Source organism: Tachyglossus aculeatus, chromosome 23, assembly GCF_015852505.1.
Source record: "Tachyglossus aculeatus isolate mTacAcu1 chromosome 23, mTacAcu1.pri, whole genome shotgun sequence".
Taxonomy (NCBI): Eukaryota; Metazoa; Chordata; class Mammalia; order Monotremata; family Tachyglossidae; genus Tachyglossus; species Tachyglossus aculeatus.
This window is the reverse complement of record NC_052088.1, coordinates 23,931,010-23,950,408: the sequence shown is the minus strand read 5'-3', so window position 1 is coordinate 23,950,408 and position 19,399 is coordinate 23,931,010. Positions and strand designations below refer to the sequence as shown.

General features: G+C 42.4%; 1 long non-coding RNA gene across 1 annotated transcript; it reads left to right on the top strand.

The window, feature by feature from the left end:
- Positions 1-12,642: 12,642 nt before the first annotated feature.
- On the top strand, positions 12,643-19,047 carry LOC119944482. The gene is made up of 2 exons (XR_005455921.1): positions 12,643-12,684; positions 18,812-19,047. It is a non-coding gene; the product is annotated as an uncharacterized LOC119944482 (long non-coding RNA).
- Positions 19,048-19,399: the final 352 nt, after the last annotated feature.

Here is a 19,399-nt window from a genome sequence, read left to right as displayed (position 1 = left end):
TCAGAAGGTCATGAGTTCTAATCCTGACTCTACCACTTGGCTGCTGTGTGACCTTGGGCAAGTCACTTCATTTCTCTGGGCCTCAGTTCCCTCATCTGTAAAATAGGGATTCATTCATTCATTCAATCAATCATTCATTCAATCATACTTATTGTGCGCTTATTGTGTGCAGAGCACTGTACTAAGAGCTTGGAAAGTACAATTCAGCAATGAAGAGAGACAACCCCCACCCGCACCAGGCTTACAGTCTAGAAGGGGGAGACAGACATCAATATAAACACATACAATTATAGATATACACACATCAAAACAAACAGACATCAATTATAAATAAATAGAATTATAGATATGAATATAAGTGCTGTGGGGCGGGGAGAGGAGGGTAGAGGAAAGGGAGCGAATCAAGGTAAAGAGGAGGGGAGGGGGAGCTGGGGTAGAGATAAGGTCTATCTCTACCCCAGTCTAGAAGGGGGAGACAGACAACAGAACAAAACATGTGGACAGGTGTCAAGTCATCAGAATAAATAGAAGTAAAGCTAGATGCACATCATTAACAAAATAAATAGAATAGTAAATATGTACAAGTAAAATAAATAGAGTAATAAATCTGAACAAGCATATATACAGGTGCAGTGGGGAGGGGAAGGAGGTAGGGTGGGGGGGATGGGGAAGAGGAGAGGAAAAAGGGGGCTCAGTTTGGGAAGGCCTCCTAGAGCGCTTACTGTATGCAGAGCACTGTGCTAAGAGTTTAGGGGAGTACAATATCACAATAAACAGACACATTCCCTGACACAACAGGTTTAAAGTCTAGAGGGGGAGACAGACATTAATGCAAATAAATAAATTACAGATATGGGCATAAGTGCTATGGGGCTGGGAGTGGGGATGAATAAAGGGAGCAAGTCAGGACGACGCCGAAGGGAGTGGGAGAAAGGGAAGGAGGGTTTAGTTAGGGAAGACCTCTTGGAGGAGATGAGCCTGCAATAAGGCTTTAAAATGGGGAAGAGCAATTGTCTGTCAGATATGAAGAGAGGGGCATTCCAGGCCAGAGGCAGGACCTTGGTGAGAGGTAGGCGGCGAGGTAGATGAGACTGAAGTACAATGAGAAGGTTAGTATTAGAGAATCAATCAATCATCAATCAATCGTATTTATTGAGCACTTACTGTGTGCAGAGCACTGTACTAAGCACTTGGGAAGTACAAGTTGGCAACATATAGAGACAGTCCCTACCCAACAGTGGGCTCACAGTCTAAAAAACGAAGTCTAAAAGAGAAGCGAAGTGTGTGGGCTGGGTTGTAATAATAATGGCATTTATTAAATGCGTACTATGTGCAAAGCACTGTTCTAAGCACTGGGGAGCTTACAAGGTGATCAGGTTGTCCCACGGGGGACTCACAGTCTTAATCCCCATTTTACAGATGAGGTAACTGAGGCACAGAGAAGTTAAGTGAAGTGTGCCCAAAGTCACACAGCTGACAATTGCCGGAGCTGGGATTTGAACCCATGACCTCTGACTCCAAGGCAAGCTCTTTCCACTGAGCCACACTGCTTCTCTTGTTGTAGGAGAGTAGCAAGGTGAGGTAGGAGGGGGTGAGGTGATTGACTGCTTTTCCCCCTCCTGTTCCCCAGTTCCCCTTCCTACTTAGATTGGGAGCCCTGGTCAGACTGTGTCTGACCTGATTGTCTTCTATCTTCCCCCTTGCTTAGAACAGTGTTTGGCACCTAATAAACCCTTAACAAATCAATCGATCGTATTTATTGAGCGCTTACTGTGTGCAGAGCACTGTACTAAACGCTTGGGAAGTACAAGTTGGCAACATATAGAGACGGTCACTACCCAACAGTGGGCTCACAGTCTAGAAATATCACAGTACAGTGATAGCACATGCCTGGCACATAGTAAGTGCTTAACAAATACCATAATTATTATCACAAATATTATTATTATTATGTTCCAGAAATCTCCTGATCCTTGTTTTGTTTGAAGGTAGAGAGACGTTTCCAGCTTGAATAATCCATTGCATTCCCTTCTCAGAGGGGCTCAGTGTCATGCAATTGGGAAGGCTTGAATCTGTTGCTGCCTCAGCCCCTAGAGATTTTTAATCTCCTCAAGAGGCCAATGTGATTGAACAAAGGATATTATTATGGAGATGAACGCCGCCACTCACAGGAATAAAATCTCTGGCGTACTATAGAGACAGTCAACCCAACCAGGATAAGATGCAAAAACCCAGTTTGGATCTGCCCCAGGCTTTGCTTTGTAAACGGGTCCCCGGCAACCTCCCCAAATCCACACACGCTGAGAGGCTACCATTCTTTTCATATTTTTACAATCATAATGTCATTGCCTTTGTTACTGTACTTGTTGAGATTAGCAATTCTGTTGTATTGCAATGAGGGCAGATTTTTGAGGACAAATTTTAAGAGAAGCAGCATGGCCTAGTGGAACGAGCCCAAGCTTGGGAGTCAGAGGTCATGGGTTCTAATCCCGGCTCCGCCACTTGTCAGCTGTGTGACGTTGGACAAGTCGCTTCACTTCTCTGTGCCTCAGTACCCTCATCTGTAAAATGGGGATTAAGATTGTGAGCCCCACATGAGACCACCTGATCACCTTGTATCCCCCAGCGCTCAGTACAGTGCTTTTCACATAGTAGCGCTTCACAAATGCCATCATTATTATTATTAAAGATGTGAGTTATCTCATACCTTATGCCCACCCAAATCTTACATTTTTTTCAAGATTAAATATTCTTTTTTAGGAAGCCACATTCTATTCTCGAGTTCTGATTTCTGACCGCAAAAGCAAACTCCATTATGAGACCTAAAAAATATCAATTCATCAGCCTCTTATCCGAAGTAACCTTTTTTTTTTTTTCAAATTTTGGGGGGGCTATTTTTGATCGCCGTAGTCCTGTCTTTATTATATATGAATTCACTTAGGGGCAGTCGTGTCATAGTCACACTGTTCAGTGAACCCCTTCCCCCTTTAAATACCCAGCTCTAGTCCTCTGAATGTGGGAGCATGTGTTTAATCTGACAGTCCAAATTAGGGTAATGGGCTAAAAAGAGGAAGCAGAAAAAAATAGAATTAAATATACATTAAATGTACCATAGCTATCCACCAGGGGGAGCTATTGTTGTGATTTAAAATATGTATTTGAAAACCAAACCGAGACACTTTCTTACAACCAGGGGAGTGAAGTTTAATGACGGCATCGTTCAACAGCGTGCACATCTTTTTTAAAACTTCTGCCTCTTTCTCCCCCGTAATAGTAATTCCCAAGCTATAATTTGACTTTTGTATATCACAAATAGAAACTAAATATTTTTAATGCAGTAACAAGAGAGCCTTGTGTCTACTCTCTATGTTAAAGCTAGAAAGCTCTTCTTAGTAGGATGATTGTGGAACGGAAATATAAAGAGACGAGAAATGCGTTATTTTGTGAATGGCTTATTTTTAACAATATGGTTTCATTCTTCAAGAGATCGTAAGCCTGGGCTTATTCAGCGTTTTACTCTTCTCTGCTGTCTCCTGTTACCTACTTTCTCTCTCAGCTCCCGCACGCCCAGGATGCAGAGATTCAAGTTTGAAATACAGAGATTATTCCAAAATAAAGCTTGCATTGTACCAAAATGCACATTACCAACCTACTTGTGCTGTACTACAGACTCTTCCTCCAGATTTCACTCTTTGGGTTTAGCTTTTTGATCATTCGATCGCTTTAGATTACTTTCATCTTTAGTCCTTGCATCCTCCTCGGATTTCCCAGCCTCTTTTGATTCCTATTCTGACTCTCTTAAGTCTCATTTTTGAATCTCTGAAGTCTTGCAAACTAGGAACTGTAGAACCTTTCTCTGGGCCTTTTGGCTTATTTCTTTCCTCACCTCAGGATCGTGGTCCTTCCCAACTACAACTGCATTCCCTTTTCAGACTTATCTACTTAGGCTAATAGGGCAGAGGCCTACTATGACTTCCTGTGAAAAATTCTAGTTGCTACCCATTCCTCTATTGATTGTCTGGTCATAAATCTTTGAATGACTTTATGGTCATGTATCACCCTGCTGCCCTAATGTTTGTGTTTGCTATGTGTTTTGGCTAGAATGATGTTAGGGCAAACAGGGAATGCTCTTCTGACAATACTCATTCTATCCAAAACACGTAGTGATGATGCTGATGGTATTTGTTAAGCGCTTTCTATGTGCAAAGCACTGTTCTAAGTGCTAGGGTATATACAAAGTATTCAGGTTGTCCCACATCTCACTGTCTTAATCCCCATTTTACAGATGAGGTGACTGAGGTCCAGAGAAGTTAAGTGACTTTTCCAGAGTCACGCAGCTGATAAATAGCGGAGCCGGGATTAGAACCCACGACCTCTGACTCCCAAGCCCGTGCTCTTTCCACTAAGCCACACTGCTTCTCTTTTAGTCTTTAGATATTTTAGCTATCAGACTAATCTTTACACTCGTCCAGCTATTTAAGAGTAGAAGTTGTTCAGGTTTTGCTTCTCAAAGACAGTTGAAACCCATGCTATGGAAGAATCAGCCAATCAATCGTACTTATCGAGTGCTTACTCTATGCGGTACTCTTGTACCAAGCTCTTGGAAAAAACAAGTGTCCTTAAACACTAAACACTAAGTAGCGTGGCTTAGTGGATAGTGCAGGAACCTGGGAGTCAGAAGGACCTGGGTTCTAATCCTGACTCTCCCACATGTCTGCTGTGTGATCCTGGGCAAGTCACTTCACTTCTCTGGGCCTCAGATACCTCATCTGTAAAATGGGGATTAAAGGTGTGAGCTCCACTTGGTATCAACCCCAGCACCTAGAACAGTTCTTGGTACATAGTAAGTGCTTTACAAGTACTATTATTATTATTATTATTATTATTATTATTCAGTGAAGGTGGGGATCAAGGGCAGGGCACACCTGGGTCTAAGTTGTCTCTGAAATCCAGGGTCCTGAGCCCTGCTGAGCTTTAAACTCTTCTTCTTTTAACAAAAATATAAACTACAAGGAATTCTCTGTGAGAAAGGTTGCCAATGGATGTGGGGTGTTCTGGCAGAGATGTGTCCATGGCGTCTCTATGGGTCGGACATGAATGGACGGCATAAGACAAGTCAAGAACATCCTCTGTTCCTTCTACCAGAAGTCCCTCTCTTCTATAGAGCAGCATCGAGGGAATATGGGGTAATCATATCAATCAATCGTATTTATTGAGTGCTTACCATATGCAGAGCCCCGAGCTGAGCGTTTGGGAGAGTTTAATCCAACAGAGTTTGTAGACACATTCCCTGCCCACAATGAGTTTATAGTCTAGATGGGGAGACACGTAAACCAGTTTCAAATGGGATCTTCCTTGGTAATTGCTAATTTTGGCTGATTGGGGTTCTATTAAAATATTTTAGTGTATTCCAATTAACTTCTCCCAATTAGTAAAATGCTTTCAGAAAGAAGGTGAGAATGAATCATGATTTCCATTCACTAAGGCAGTTTTACACAAAAATAATAGTTAATAACATCTAAAATTTCAAAAAAGTAGCAAGTTTTTTATGGTATTTGTTAAGCTGTTATTTGCTAGGCACTGTGCTAAATTTCCAGATTATTTGTGTTCTGTTGGTATAGGTTTGTATTTTTCTGCACGTGAAAAACCGGAGTACACTCTCATAATTTAAACAAACACAACCTGGTCAGGAAGTGAATTTACATTCTAATTGGATTATAATCAATCAGGAGTGTTTACAATTGCTCCTTGCCCACAGTTAAAAAAGGCAACGTGCGGAGAACGAAAATAACAAAAAATTTGTTAGCTGAAATGCTGTAAGGGCAACTCGAAACTCGTGAATGAATTTTAATATCAGGGTGTGAAACACCAGATATGTAATGTGTGTTTGAAACATTTGGAACAGGCACCAAAATTATGGAGCTAGAGATTAAAGGGTGGTTTTAGAGATATATTCTGCACTGTACACACGTGCTTTGCTTCCATTAGTATTAATAGAATTTATATGCACACAGTCAGAGAGGAGAACTGAAATCGTTGAGAAGAAAAAGAGGAATGACTTTAAACCTTGCCTATAATTCCGAGAGCATGGAACTGTATTATTAAATGCTTTGTGAAAGGCCTTAATTTGGGAACTTAGATATAGGAGCCTTGACTCATACTCCTGTATCTATACGTCCTCTGGGTTTGTAGTATGAGGAAAATATAACCAAGTAAACCAACTCTTTGTTTTTTTATAGTCTGAGTTGAGCTAGAGGTCAGTTCTGGGCAGGAATGAGGGGACCAAAGCTGAGCTACTGACCAATCAATCAATCTATTGTATTTATTGAATTCTTATGATGTGCAGAGCACTGTACTAAGCACTTGGAAGAGTACAGTATATTAGATTTGGTAGGCATGTTCTCTGCCCACAAAGAACTCAGAGTCTTGAGGAACAGATTAGGAATCAACCTGGAAAGGTTTGGTTTGTCTTGAACCTGTTGCTATACTTTAAGCGCTAAACATCAGATTATATCTACACTTTTCCTTTCATTCCCATCTCACATAGACTCCCTGTGCCTGTATAACACCTTTGCTTCACCGGAAGGTCGTGGAGGGAACTAGCATAGTGCCCTGCGCATAGTAGACACTCAATAAATGCTGATGTAATGCTGTTGATGAAGGTTTCAAGTTAGCAGGACCCACAAGTGAAAAGCAAACACCATAGTCCACTCAGACTGGAAGATATTCTATCCTGTAATGATCTTAGGTAGAGCTTTCTTAGTTTATCCTTTCATCATTGCTCCCGGAGAGGTTAGAATCAATCAACCATATTTATTGAACACTTACTGTGTGCAGAGCATTAAACTAAGCAGTTGGGAGAGTACAAAGTAACAGAGTTGGTGGACACATTCCCTGCCCTCCGTAAGGTTACAGTCTTAGAACAAAAATTATTATAATCATTAAATTTAAAATTTTCTTGGGAGAAAGTAGAGGTCTCGAACTTTTCATCTTCTTTTCCAAATCCATTCTTTTGCCCTGACTTTTCTCTCACCTTTGACAACAACATTCATTCATTCAATCGTATTTATTGAGCACTTACTGTGTGCAGAGCATTGTACTAAGCGCTTGGGAAGTACAAGTTGGCAATATATAGAGATGGTCCCTACCCAACAGCGAGCTCACAGTCTAGAACAACACCATTTACCCTCTTGTCCAGCCCATGGCATTGGCATTTTCCTTGACTTCTCCCTCTCTTTCAACCCAGATATTCAGTCTGTCAATCAATCCTGCCGTTCCTTTCTCCGCAGCATTTCCAGGATCCACATGTTTCTCTTCATCCAAACAGCACCGCACTGGTCCCAGCACCTGCCATATCCATGTTTAGTTACCACATTAACCTCTTCACTCACCTCCCTGCCTCCAGTCTCTCCTTCTCCAGTGCACAGCTCGCTCTGTTGCCCCTATCATTTTCCAAAAATAGCATTACGTGCATGTCACCCATTCCTAAAAAAGTTCCAAGAGTTGTACATTCCTCTCCACATTAAGCAGAAACTCCTGACCGTTGACTTCAAGGCACTCTTGAGTCAGCTTTCACGCCCCTAGATACCCACTCTCCTCTCCCACTACGCCTCAGCATGCACTCTTCTTTCCTCTCAAACCAACCTACTCACTGGGCCTCGTTCTCGTCTCTTCCACCATTGCAGTTATTCACAGAAACTGGGTAATGAATGAAGCAGTGCAGCTTGGAAAATCTTCACAGGTCTCCCATGAAGCAGCGTGGTTCAGTGGAAAGAGCCCGGGCTTTGGAGTCAGAGGTCATTGGTTCAAATCCCTGCTCCTCCACGAGTCAGCTGTGTGACTTTGGGCAAGTCACTTAACTTCTCTGTGCGCAGTTACCTCATCTGGAAAATGGGGATTAAGTCCGTGAGCCCCACGTGGGACAACCTGATCACCTTGTATCCCCCCCAGCACTTAGAACGGTGCTTTGCACATAGGAAGAACTTAATAAATGCCATTATTATTATTATTATTATTATTATTAAGGGGCTGTCAGTCACACACGGGCCCTACAGCTTTGGCACCATACCCTTTAAACGCTTAGTACAGTGCTCTGCACACAGTAAGTGCTCAATAAATACGATTGAATGAATAATAAAACCCCACTTCCGGTAGCATTAACTTTGAATCCAAAGTTTTAAAAATCAATTTGTTACTTACCCTAAAATGTGTTGTGTGCTGAAGGAGCTATGACTTGACTAAAGACAGCATGGTAACACTTTATTTCAGTTATGCGGTGGAGGCTCAAGCCCTTTGTGGTTTAAACATTGACCATTTCCCCTGGACACTGGGGAGAATAAGTGCAATTGTCTAATAATTATTGATTAGTATTCATGTTTATATTGATTTATAAATAACTGATGACCCCAATATCTATTCCACTTTTTTTCATAGGCCTGTACTGCAATTAGTTATGCTAGTGTTAAAGTAGAAAGGCCAGCCAAAATCTCATGTTCATTTCAAGCCCCATTTGGAAAGTTGAATTAAAATGCTTTTAATTTGCCAACCAGAAAATTGACAATAATAGAAAGCCGCGTCTCCATGTTAGAATAATAAACATGGAGGGATCTGGTATTTAGATCATCAGAGAGGTGCTTGACAATATTTAAATTGTATATTTAGTCTGTGAAATCTTTATCGTACATTAAATTTCATTTATTAAATTAAAGCCTGGAACGAAAAATATGCATTTCATGCACTGAAGTTTGAAGTTCATAATTAATAACAAAAGAAAATCCCTTACACTTTGGAAGTGAAGATTTGAGTAAGTGAAGCTTGTGATCCATTTAGGTAGGAAAATCCTGGGCAATGTAATTAGGAATGAGATTCTCAAATGTTCTCAAGTGTTTTTTTTAGGGAGACACCTAATAAATATTTCGAATGCCCCCAAAACCATTTGTCTTCCTGAATTATGCAGGGGAACATTTTGAAGGAAAATGTACATTAGGCAATGCTCTTTAAAGTTTTTGTAGACTCTAAGTATAATGGTCAGGGAACTTGTCTGCTAATTCTGTTGTATCGTACTCTGCGCAGCGCTCGTTACAGTGCTCTGCCCATAGTGACCACTCAATAAATACCATTGATACACTCTTACGCACATATACACTCATACACACATATGCAGCTGTCCTTCATTTTCAGAGATGATGCTACTGTCCATAAGATGCTATCTAATTGTACAAATAGAGCTGAAAAAACACTAAAAACACATTGTTTACACTTAGGGATAGATCCTTGCTGCTTCAAGGGGTGTGCTCTGCCCACATTTAACCTTCAGTAAATATCACAACCTGATTGAGTACTGAGCATGATTTGAAGGTTGAATGATTAATCTGAAGAATCCATTTTTTCCCCACTTCCTCTGCCTCCAAATATTTATTCCATCTCTTTTCCAGGTAATACCCAATCACATTTCTCAATAAGTTACTCACCCCTCTTCTGCCTTAAACCAGAAGTTTCTCTGTCTGTTGAGGGAGAGCTGAAAATGTTTTCTCTAATCAAGCCTACAGTGTTAATAATAATAATAATAATAATGGCATTTATTAAGCGCTTACTATGTGCAAAGCACTGTTCTAAGCACTGGGAGGCTACAAGGTGATCAGGTTGTCCCACGGGGGGCTCACAGTCTTAATCCCCATTTTACAGTTGAGGTAACTGAGGCACAGAGAAGTTAAGTGACTTGCCCAAAGTCACACAGCTAAGTGGCGGAACCGGGATTTGAACCCATGACCTCTGACCCCAAAACCCGTACTCTTTCCACTGAGCCATGCTGCTTCTCTAGTGTTCTGCTTCTCAGTGTTTTAGGGTTTCATATTGGTCAAGTGAATTGATCAATTAACGGTTTTTGAGACTGATGACTTTGTGCAGAGCACTGTGCTAAGAGCTTAGGAGAGTACAATAGAATTAGTAAACACGAAGTTTACAATCTAAGGGAGGAGATTGGGAAGCAGTAAAAAGGGCCTGAGGGTCAGAGGACTTCATCATCATCATCAATCGTATTTATTGAGCGCTTACTATGTGCAGAGCACTGTACTAAGTGCTTGGGAAGTACAAATTGGCAACATATAGAGACAGTCCCTACCCAACAGTGGGCTCACAGTCTAAAAGGACTTAGGCTCAAATTCCACCTCTGCCACTTGCACATTGTGTGCCTTTGGTTAAGTCACTTCCCTTCCCTGACCCTCAGTCTTCCCATCTGTAAAATGGGGACTCAATACCTGTTGCTGTTTATCAGTGGCATTTAATAAGCACGTACTATGTGTCAAACTCTGTTCTAAATTCTGGGCTCTACCAGTGAATGAGGTCGGATACATTCCCCCTGTCCCGCATGGGGCTCACAGTCTAAGTAGGAGGGGCAGGGACTGTGTCCGACCTGACTTTTTGACTCTATCACAGCACTTAATACTGGCACAAATGCCACTATTATTAGTCATTCAATCGTATTTATTGAGCGCTTACTGTGTGCAGACCACTATAGTAAGCACTTGGGAAGTACAAGTTGGTAACATATAGAGAAGGTCCCTATTAGGAGACATACCAGAGTACTTTACAGAAAAGGGGCATTCGAGTAAAATTACTGTGTGCAGACCACTGTACTAAGCACTTGGGAAGTACAAGTCGGTAACATATAGAGAAGATCCCTATTAGGAGACATACACCAGAGTACTTTACAGAAAAGGGGCATTCGAGTAAAAATATCTGCACATAATTGCTCTAGGAGAAGCAGCATGGTAGTGGTTAGGGCACGGGCCTGGGAATCAGGAGGTCATGTGTTCTAATCCCGACTCTGCCACTTGTCTGCTGGGTGACCTTGGGCAGGTCACTTAACTTCTCTGTGCCTCAGTGACCGCATCTGTAAAATGGGGATTGAGACTGTGAGCCCCATATGGGACAAGGATTGTGTCCAGTGCGAGGTGCTTGGATCCATCCACAGCTTAATACAGTGCCTGAAACATTAGTAAGCACTTAACAAATACCAGAATTATTATTATTTATTAGGAGGTTGTGAGTGCTTGGGTTGGAGTTGAGAAACCAGCTCAGAACTCATTGCTCCTAGTTTCTAGAAGCCTAAGTTTTTGAGGTATTGAAGATATTTAATAATAATAATAATAATTGTGGTATTTGTGAAGTGCTTACTATGTGCTAGGTACTGTACTAAGCTCTGGGATGATACAAACAAATCGTGTTGGACACAGTACTTGTCCCACATGGGGCTCACGGTCTCAATCCCCATTTTACAGATGAGATAACTGAAGCCCAGAGAATAATTGTAGTAATAATAATAATCATAGCAATGTTATTCGTTAAGTGCTTATTATGTGCCAAGCACTGTTCTAAGCATTGGAGTAGATACAAGGTAATCATGTTGGACACAGTCTCTGTCCCATATGGGGCTTACGGTCTCAATCCCCTTTTTACAGATGCAGTACCTGAGACACAGAAAAGGGAAGTGACTTGTCCAAGGCCACACAGTAGGCAAATGACAGAGCTGGGATTAGGACCCATGCCCTTCTGACTCCCAGAGCCCGCCACTTCACCATGCTGCTTCAACTTTAGGAGGTAAGGTGGAGTTCTGACAGTACCTTTAGCAAATGTAGGAGGAGATTAGAGGAAGAATAGATTAGGGCCACTCTTTTGAGGCAAAGATCAATTTAAATAGATGGCCAAACCTTCGATTCTGTTCTTACTGCAGTTAAATCAGTTAGACCATTGCTAATGAGAGCCTAGAAGAAAGTACCGTGTGATAACTACAACTGACACTATGTATAGAACTCCACTATACCCCAATTCACACTGTGTGCAAAACAACTCCACTAAAACAAAATTCAAACAGGGTATTAAACTACTCCCCCTTAGCCCCTGGGGGGGTCTTCAAATTTTGACCCTTGTTTGACTGAATCTGCAAATCAGCCTTAGTAATCAGTGAAGGATTCATTTGCTCTCAACTAATTAACTGAAAATGCTTCTACCACTGGTGTCTCATGATGTTCGTTACATCAAGGCACCTGGTGTGTGTTGTCTGCCTTATATCAGGCAGGGGCAAAGCAACTTACTCCCTACTTCTCCCAGCCCCATTCCAGGGTGGTGATTGCAGCAGGTTCATGCCTAAGGTGATAATACAACAACAATAATAATGGTATTTGTTAAGCACTTATTATGTGTTGGGCACTTTTCTGAGCATTGAGGTATATAATAATCATGGCATTCATTAAGTGCTTACTATGTGTTGAGCACTGGGGTATATATAATAATTATGGTATTTGTAAGCACTATGTGTTGAGCACTGGGGTATATAATAATAATAATAATAGCATGGTATTTGTTAAGTACTTGCTATGTGCCAAACAGTATTCTAAGTGCTGGGGTAGATCCAATAATAATAAAAAATAATGGCATTTATTAAGTGCTTACTATGAACAAAGCACTGTTCTAAGCACTAGGGAGGTTACAAGGTGATAAGGTTGTTCCACGGTGGGCTTACAGTCTTAATCCCCATTTTACAGATGAGGTAACTGAGGCACAGAGAAGAGAAGTGACTTGCCCAAAGTCACACAGCTGACAATTGCCAGAGCTGGGATTTGAACCCATGACTTCTGACTCCAAAGCCCATGCTATTTCCACAGAGCTACGCTGCTTCTCTCCAAGGTAATCAGGTTGTCCTATGTGGGGCTTACAGTCTTAATCCCCATTTTACAGATGAGTTAATAGAAACACAGAGAAGGGAAGTGACTTTTGCCCGATGTCATACAGAGCTGGGATTAGAGCCCAGGTCCTCTTGACTTCCAAGCCCATGCTCTATCCATTAGGCCATGCTGCTTATGGTTCATTGTGATGCTGCTGCTCTGGTTGTTATCATTATTGTAGTATATATTAAGTGCTTACTCTGTGCTAAGCACTCTACTAAGTGCTGGAGTAGAGAGTTAGTACAGTGCTCTTCACACAGTAAGCGCTCAATAAATACGATTGATTGACAAGGTCTCGCATGGGATTCAGAATCTAAGTATGAGGGAGAACAGGTATTGAAACCCCATTTTGCAGTTGAGGGTACTGAGGCACAGAGAAGTGAAGTGAATTGCCTAAGGTCACACAGCGAGTGAGTGCCAGAGCTGGCATTCAAACCCAGGTCCATGATCTTTCCACTAGGCCATGCTGCTTCCCAGCTATTGCACATAGTAAGCGCTTAACAAATGCCATTATTATTATTATTATCTCACTACCTACTCTCTCTTCCCCGATTGTTCTGCACAGGTTAAATGCTTAACAAAAGCCATTGATTGATAAGTACTTACTGTGTGCCAAGTACTGCATTAGCACTGGGGTAGATATAAGATAATCAGGCTGGGCACAATCCCTTCCTCACATGGAGCTCACAGTATACATAGTAGGGAGAACGTGTATTGAACCCCCATTTTATTAATAATAATGATGATGATAAATGGTATTTGTTAAGTGTTTATACTATAGGCCAGGCACTATTCTGAGCGCTTGGGTAGATACAAGTAATCTGATTGGACACAGTCCCTATCCCACACAGGGCTCAGTCATAATCCTCCTTTTACAGATGAGGGAACTGAGGCTTGGAGAAGTGAAGTGACTTGCCCAAGGTCACAGCAGACAAGCGGCGGAGTCAGAATTCGAACCCAGGTCTTCCTAACTCCCAGGCCCACGTTCTATCCACTTGGCCGCACTGCTTTTACAGATTTAGAAAGCCAGGCAAAGAGACGTTAAGTGACCTGGCCACAGGAGAAGAGAAGGAGCCGGGATCAGAACCCAGTTCTTCTGACTCCCAAGATGGGGTGCTTTCCAGTAGGCCACAGTGCTTCTCACAATGCTAGTCCCCTTCCAGCTCCACCTCCAGGGGATGGGGCAGGGCAGGTTGTCTGCAGTTACCTGCATTGCTCCAAAATCCTTCATCTGCATAGCCCAGATTCCATTAATAATAATAATAATGATGGCATTTGTTAAGCACTTACTACGTGCAAAGCACTGTTCTATGCGCTGGGGAGGATACAATGTGATCAAGTTGTCCCACGTGGGGCTCACAGTCTTAATCCCCATTTTTACAGATGAGGTAACTGAGGCTCAGAGAAGTTAAGTGACTTGCCCAAGGTCACACAGCAGACTTGCGGTGGAGCCGGGATTCGAACCCATGACCTCTGACTCCAAAGCCCGGGCTCTTTCCACTGAGCCATGCTGCTTCTCCTAGTGGAGGGGCAAATCTGGCTCCAAGCAGTTTTTTTAGCAATTCCCACTGAAGGCTATAGGGATCCAGCCTTTGACTCTATACTGAGGGATATACTACAGTGTTCTGCACCCAATAAGCTCTCAATAAGTACCACTGATTATTGGAGGTGAACTTGGAAGACCTGCCATGGAGAAACAAGCCTTCAGAAAACATGTCTTCCTCATTGCTGATTAGCCCAACACTCTGTTTTTCCTTGGGAGAATAAACTCTGGCCTCCTTCTTCGATTAGTTAAAAAAAAAAAAACACAACTCTTCAGCCAAAGCCCCATGAAACACTCTCATTCTCTAGCTAGCAACCACCCTCCCCAAATTGGTAGAGATAGAGACTTTGTGGAATGAATGTAATTAGGCAGCCAGTCAAAATCATAATTGTGTTGTAGGAGGATGTACTGTTTAGTAAAAATAGCCGAGGGACAATCCCAAATCATAGCATCTTTGAGGAATGTCATGGTGGATTTCAAGGATCCTTAAGTGAACAATATATTTCATCCGGCCACTGTGCATAAACTAGGAAATGTGTTTGAAAATTCTCTATAGGCTTTATGTAAATTTGATATTTATGAGCACAAAACTTTTAGCTGACATCTGCCTTCAAGGCATCTTCACTTAAGGCAGCGGCAGAACTGAAGTTTTAGTGTGAACTAGTTTGGGATACCATCTGCTTTAACAGGCTGAAAGGGAAAAAAAATGTTCAAAACACATTCCAATCGCTCTCACCAGGGATGATGTGGCATGACAACATGGTGACATCATCACCTACGATATTTTATCTCGATGTTGCACCAATAGAACACGTGTGAACATAACAGCACCTAGGACTTTCCGTGTCTAGCTTACACAGAACTCCAAGCGTTTTCCAGACATTATTTTACTAACCTTTGCCGCATCTCCGTGAGGTATTGCCAAACGGTGACACATTTCACAGTTGAATCCCGTGGAACACACTGGTAAATATAGACATGCCTTTTAGAAACGTTATTTCGACATTCATTTTCCAATTTGCAAGACATTTCTCAGGGTGTAAGCCAGTGGTGTTCCATAGCACTTGGCCTTTCCCCAGCCCCTCAGGGAGTCGAGTCATTTTTGGCACTTGTCTGGTGGTGTTGGTGAGGAGGAGGAAGGCCAGAACTCTAGAGGAGAGTGAAGACTTGTCTCACAGTTTGCTTTGCAAACTCCCTCTTCTGCTCCTCGTTTCCCCAGACAGTTTGCAGGGATGATCACTTTCTCAGAACCCCAGTCTCCCTCCCTAAATTAGTGTGTGTCTCAATCACACCTCTGCCTCCGTGACTAGAGAAAGCAGGGGAAAATTCCAGTTTTATCCCTAAGTGTCCCCGGCTTCGCCTGGCTGGTTCGTGAAGCAATGCGATCCTGGAAGTTATCCGGATGAGGCCCACACTGGTAAGGTGCTTTCATCATCATCAGACAATGGCACTTCCCCACTTCAAAACCTTACTAAATCTCCCCCAAAAGACCTCCCCTGACTAAGCCGTCCTTTCCTCTTGCACTCCCTTCTGTGTCACCCTAATTCCCTTCATCCCCAGTCCCAGCCCCGTGGCACTTGTGTACTTATCTGTCATTTATTTATTTCTACTAATGTCTGTCTCCCCCTCTAGATTGTAAACTTGTGGGCAGGGAATGTTAACTATTGTTATATTGTACTCTCCCAAGTGCTTAGTACAATGCTTTGCACACCGTAAGTGTTCACTAAATACAATTGAATGAACGAATGAATCATCATCAGCGGCAGCAATGGTATTTATTTAGCACTTACTGTGGGCAGAGCACTGTGCTAAGCGCTTGGGAGAGTACACTATAACAGAGTTGGTCAACATGGTCCCTGCCCACAAAAAGCTTACATGTTTGGGAGAAAAATCAATCTATCAATCAATGGTATTTATTGAACACTTCCTGTGTTCAGAGTTCTGTACTAAGCCCTTGGGAGAGTCCAGTACAAAAGAATTGGTAGACACCATTCCCATCCTCAAGGAGCCTACAGTCTAGTGGGGAGGCGGACATTAAAATAAATTATAGGAAAAAACAATCTAGTTGTACCGACAGGCTTGAAGGTGACACAGACAACAGTGAGATTCAGTCAGAACGTGATGAATAAAATCAGTGCATAACCCACATCTCTTCCCACAGGGTGCAGGCCAAAGGATGCTTTGGGTTGTGGTTACATTTGGTACCCCAGGGCCTGGCCCTATTGGTATAATCTGCTTTTTTGGGTCATGATCTTCTCAAAGCCTCCACTCCGAGGGGCATCCTTTTTTGAATTGCTGCACACCTCGCTAGACTGTCTTTTGTTGCTTTCTCCCAGATTAACATAACCCTGCCTCAACATCTGAAGTTGTGCTTCACTGTGACCATTGCTGTTACTCATTCTTCTCACATGCCCTGCCCAGCAAAGTGATGAATCCGGGCTAATCCCAATTCTGCCACGTACCTGCTGATCTCAGGGAAGTCACTTTGCTTCTCAGAGCCTCGAGGGAAGTCACTTTGCTTCTCAGGGCCTCGGTTTCCTCATCTGTGAGCCCCATGTTGGGTAGGGACCGGGTCCCACTTGATTGTCCTGCATCTATTCATGTGGTTGGCACATACTTAGCACCGTTATCATTATGAATAATATTTTTCATCTTGTTTTGTCTGGTGAGATAAAGTGTGGCATGGGATGGAACTTCTCTAAAAATTAGGGGGTTCACAAAAATTATATAATCACCAGTGACGCATTAGTAATCGCAATGACAGTGACTTATTAGGTACTCAATACTGGGATAGATATGAGGTAGTTCAGTTGGCTACAATCCCTCACTCACCTGAGGCTCACATTCTCAGAGATAAAGAGGGAAACTATTATCCTCGTTTTACAGATAAGGAAATGGAGGCTCAGAGTGACTAACCAACTCACCCAAAGTCACACAGCAGGCCAATGGCAGAGCTGGGACTAGAACACAGGTTTCCTGATTTTCATTCACCATGCCCTTTCCACTAGGCCGTGCTGCCCAATTACCCTGGCTAACCAATCAATCAGTGGTATTTATTATTAATAATAATAATAATAATGGCATTTCTTAAGCGCATAGTATGTGCAATGCACTGTTCTAAGCACTGGGGAAGTTACAAGGTGATCAGGTTGTTCCAAGGGGGCTCACAGTCTTAATCCCCATTTTACAGATGAGGTAACTGAGGCCCAGAGAAGTTAAGTGACTTGCCCAAAGTCACACAGCTGACAAGTGGCAGAGCCAGGATTTGAACCCATGACCTCTGACTCCAAAGTCCGTGCTCTTTCCATTGAGCCATGCTCTTACCGTGTACAGAGGACTGTATTAGCTTTTGGGAGACTACAGTACAACAGGGTTGGTAGGCGTGTTCCTTACAACGAGCTTGCAGTCATTCATTCATTCAATCGTATTTAATCAATCAATCAATCAATCGTATTTATTGAGCGCTTACTGTGTGCAGAGCACTGTACTAAGTGCTTGGGAAGTACAAGTTGGCAACATATAGAGACGGTCCCTACCCAACAGTGGGCTCACAGTCTAGAAGGGGGAGACAGAGAACAAAACCAAACATATTAACAAAATAAATAGAATAGATATGTACAAGTAAAATAAATAGGCAGGGTATAATAATGGCATTTATTAAGCACTTACTATGTGCAAAGCACTGGGGAGGTTACAACGTGAGCAGGTTGTCCCACAGGGGGCTCACAGTCTTCATCCCCATTTTACAGATGAGGTAACTGAGGCACAGAGAAGTTAAGTGACTTGCCCAAGTCACACAGCTGACACTTGGTAGGGGTGGGATTTGAACCCATGACCTCTGACTCCAAAACCCGTGCTCTTTCCCACTAAACCACGCTGCTTCTCAGGGTGTGTGAGGAGGAAGATTTTGTAATTGAGGAGGGCTGACACTGATCAGAGCTGCTACGCCCTGTCTAAAAGGACCCCATCCTGTGTGGGCGATGTTTTCTGCTAACATCTCTTCACAACAGGGTGCCAAAGTTTAGCAAAGGGAATCTTTTTGTGTAACTCCCTTGGGGAACAAAAGAAAACTGAGGTGAAAGGGCGAGCAGACACCTTTCCTACCTCTACTACTCTATCTGAACTCAGGTCTCCGAGTCTTATTTCCTATCTGCATCACCACCTTGGGTTCTCGAAGCTCTTACTGTGTGCAGAGCACTGTACTGAGCGCTTAGGTCTAGAGGACTGTAACCATTCTAATCTTTAAGGAGGCCTTAGTTCAAAACCTTCTTTCTGTTGCCAATTTGTGTCAATATAAATATTGTTTGAAGCTTTCTCTCTCCTTTCATGTTGACACAGAGCAATTTTAGAGAGGCAACTGGGATCTTTGGGCAAGAAATATCATGCAGAAGCTTTCAGTAATTATGCCACATAAAATGCATCCGCGTTCTTGAGTACAAGCCTTGTTCAGAAGACTTTGGAAGTCTTCTTGATATTATATACTTGAGTTCAAGGCCTGTATAGATTTTCTCAAAGTATTTATATAAGTTCTTTTTTTTTACCACAGCTTTTTGTGGAACTCTGGAAGATGAAGAGGATTAAGTCGTTTCTATAAAGCCAAAGCAGCCTGCCATCTCCTTCTCTTCTGGGCTCTAGTCCAATTTGCACAGCAGTTGCAAAGGAAAGCAAACGCATCACTAGATTCAGCGAGAAACACTGTAACAGTATGTAATCTCTGTCAAGATAAAATTGCTTTGTGATTTACATTACAATAAATCCTGACCTTTAAGTGCTGCCGACTAAGCTAATCTGCGAAGTGCTTTATTCCACCACTGAATCAGATTGAAGCTCAAGCAATGTGACCGTTTCGATCCCACCATGTGTGTTGAAGAGTGTGTAGATGTTTCAAGGCAGAGCACCGTCCTGTGTGTACTCTATGTAATAAGTGGAGGAACTGAAATATGCAGGCTACCTCACCACTGTGGAATCACGGGATTATTTTAACTGTTCTTTCATTGGTTTGTTACAGGAATTACAAATAAATATGTTTAAATACCAGTTGGGAGGCTTGAGATAGACAGAAGTCAGGACATTCAGAATTAAGGCTGAAAATCTGGCTTGGTATTCCTACCTGATTCTCTCCATTGGGTTCCTT